Genomic DNA, 3924 nt, shown 5'->3' on the forward strand with positions numbered 1-3924 from the left:
ACGTATATACCTTTATGTGAGATATAAGAAAATTCTCATTTTACTAGAGTTTAGAAGAGAATAATTGGAAGACACTCTAGGAGACCAATTGTATACGTTAGTGTCTACCTGGAAATTGTATATTTTATGGCTTATCCTTTCTTTTTTGCCTTCATATAAAGTATGTAAAGTTGATCTTACACAACCCTGTTGCTAAATTTTATATCTGTATATGTGTAGGAATGTAAGGGACTTCAGAGTAACGTCTACTTACTCGTGCTCTACCAGGATTTCGGCCTTATCATATTTTTATCGTAATTCCTATATTATTTTTTCATTCTGCCTTAGCCTTTCGACTTATTGTCCGTATTCTAACTAAAATTATAATTTTACTTGATATTTGTTGATACCGTTGTACCGGATGTTTCACAATTAATTTTCCTTAAAAACATCCAGACCAAACATTTGAAATATCAAAATTGCGGATACTGAAGAGGCTACTGACCTCTGAACCGCAGTTATGGTCTTCGACATGGAAAGTGACAACCAACATAGGGACAAGCTTCCTACGGCTCAAATGGGACGGACACAGGAAGGCCGTGAGTGGTTCCTAATGGCCCTTCCGCCCCGATTCACGTGCGGGACACGTGGATAAGACACCTGAAGCCGTTTCTGACCATCTACTACTGAAGGAGGTTTAATGGTCAGTGACCAAGGATATGATGGTTCCTGTAGGTTCAATTCAGACGGTATTTAAGTCTTATTCTTAAATTGTTTGTAAATCTCTCTTATACGGTCCGACTATGTTCAAAATCCGAATTATCCAGAACTCAAAAAAAAATTCCCTTTAATTTAAAATGATACAAACTTTTAAATTAAAAGGAAAAATTTTTTTTGGAATATTTTTTCCAGTGACATAAGATTATTTCATAACGGTTTTAATTCCAAAAAAACGGTGTGAAGAGAATAGCCCTGGCGATGTATTACTGATTGAATAAACCCTCAGAGTGAGAGGTGAGAAAAACAAGCGCAAAATAAATTAATACTTTAATGTTAATAATCTATAATAATTTAATTTTATAAACTTTCTAAATTATATACATATCTTACTATTCACCTAAACATGGGTGAATTAAAATTTTGGAAAAAATATCAACCAACTTATATTGTGATTTACAGATATTTAAGAAATCTGAATTTTAAGTATGTACGTTTTCTCTAATCTAAAGCGTCTCATGAACCCCCGTGAAGTTAGCTACCATAATCATTAGCGATCAGTGACACATAAATTTATGAAAAACAAAAATATTAAGAAATGGGTCATATTCCAACGAAGAGGATATTAAATAGAATGATGGGAATGAAAAAAACAAAATTTCACTATATTCTTACAATAAAAACATAGCACAGCATCAAATAAATGATAAATTATATTATTGTTTAAAAAAATTAATTTGAGTAATTTTTAATTACTAACATTCCTTTATCAAACAAAAATAAAGACTATTACATATTAAAACATAACATTTAACCAAAATTAACCTTCTGAGGAAGTAAGATTACTCGCTGACAACGAGAAAAACAGCCGTTTTAGCTTAGGACGTAACCCATAAGACGCATTGTATGAAGAACGTGTCGCAAAAACGTTTGGTTCCTAGGAGCACCTAAAATTTAAATTCGGCTTTACAGGCAGAGGCAACAACCGGAAATATAATCGTAGCGTTTATGTTTTTGTACTAATTAAAACAATTAGAATGGTTCTCATTTTTAAATTATAGATCAAGTTTGAGCTATAGGATTCAATTTATTGAGAAAAGAACGTTTAATTTTGTTCTTTTATGATTTTATCAAGTTTCTGAATAATCTTGTAACAAAATATCTCGCTCTGTCTCTTACAATTTTATCAAAATCGGATTTTGTAGCATGTATTTGACTTCATCAGGGGTGGCCCCTCTGTGTATTTTTCCGGCCCGCGAGATTCGTCAAGCCTTTACATAATATGATGAAAAAGTAGGTTAAAACCCGTGTATATATGTATAAAAAAAAAATTATTTTTGCATCCATATATTCAAAAATTAACTGTTGAAGTTATGAGAAAAAAGTAACTTAGATTTTTAAATAATATTCTTGCGAATATATGAAAGGTTTTAATAAATGCTATTAGATTAATATCTCATTATGTAAATTTCAAGAATTGATTCTAAAACAATGTCTATATTTGGTTCAAATCTAGTATGGGGGTATATAATTTTATTCGTGGCCCACTCGATCTATGGATTATAGAGAATTAGACACGGAAATATTTATTTCATGATGCCTTAAACGTTAAGGAGGAGTAAATAGTTCAAAATGCACACACTTCTTGCATGAATACAAAGGTTCTCTCTCTTTTGCTGTCAAGGAAACAAGAAAAATCTAATAATGTAAAAATGTATATATTTCGTTTGTCAAATATTTATTAGAATAATCAGTTTTTTTTTTAAACTCCTTATTTTTTCCGCAGTCTTCAACCCTATTAAAGTCTTATGACGTATTGTCATTTTATTGAATTGATGTATTATAAGGGTTTAAATAATTTTAAAGTTTAATTAAGTAATTAATTTGTTCTGAAATTTTTGGAAAATCTGATGTTCTGATTTTCTTCGTTAGTCAGTCTTATAATTTTGTACTACAATTGTAAATTTATGAGTTTTCTCCCCGTTTTAAATATTTTATTCTTTGCACAGATTTTCTTCGTACCATTCCCATTTCGGAAATATTGCTGTTATTTTTGTGATATGCTGAAACAACGGTGCACCGTACAATGGAGCCAAGTGAACAATATATTTATTAATTTGAAGCATAAGTCCTAGTGATAGGCTCAATATACTTATCAGGTTTGAAGGACTAAATGTGACTTACTATTCAATCCTCTTTCTCAAAAAAACTTTTAAAAGGATATACATCTCTACAAAATATATTCTCTGAAGTATTAGATTGGTTCATAATTCAATAACTATGCTGCCTATTCTAAACTTCGGGAGCTTCTTTTTTGGTATAAATACAGGATACCTTTTGTTTTATTTTAATTTACCAGTATATTTCAAATACCAACTTTATTAGCATTTAAACTGCTGTTTCATATTCATTTAATACCAAGTACCCGTAGATTATAATAAAAAAACAGATCTAGTGATACTAATCTTTGCTGCAACCCAAAATTGAGATCAACAAGATGATTATATATTAGCAACCTTTATTTCTACAAAATAATAAATTTTTCTGATGACTTTAAGTTGATTAGTCTCATAAAATAAAACCTATGACAAATAGATTCGAAATTCTTCGACTTGTTCACGGAGATCCGAGTTTATCCTTCGTTGGTTATAAACTCCACATCCCTTGTCTCTTGGCTTCCATATCCTGTCTTCTTTTTTTACTTTTTTATAGGGTACGCAGAATATTTTGGTCCTACTGGTTGATGATTTGGCAATGAGAGAAAAAAACTAACTAAATAGGTAATATTTCTGTAGCTTCACTAAAATTTATAAGTACAAATTTATGCTTGAAAACCAGCATGTTTTGAGAAACTTCAATAATTTTGTGTACAAAACTTCGTTAGATATTTAAGATTAGAGCAGGTGAACATAAATCGTAGATATGTCCGTATATAATACGAAATCCAGAGTTAGGGAAGAAATTCACTGTTGAGTATTTAGGGGAAAATAAAAAGTTTTACACCTAAGTAAAACTTACTGGTGCTACCGCACGGTAAAGCTAAGTATAGTTAACGATTCTTAGCAATAACAGGAAGAAGAATGGTTATGGAAAGATTTTCCAGGTTTAAAATGGGAAAATTCTAACATAATATCTCCCACATTTCTAAAAAAAGTAAAGATCTCGAAAGCTACTAACATTATCCTTCGTTGGTTATAAACTCCACATCCCTTGTCTCTTGGCTTCCAT

Source organism: Halyomorpha halys, unplaced genomic scaffold (assembly GCF_000696795.3).
Source record: "Halyomorpha halys isolate HHAL.00 unplaced genomic scaffold, Hhal_1.1 Scaffold41.1, whole genome shotgun sequence".
Classification (NCBI taxonomy): Eukaryota; Metazoa; Arthropoda; class Insecta; order Hemiptera; family Pentatomidae; genus Halyomorpha; species Halyomorpha halys.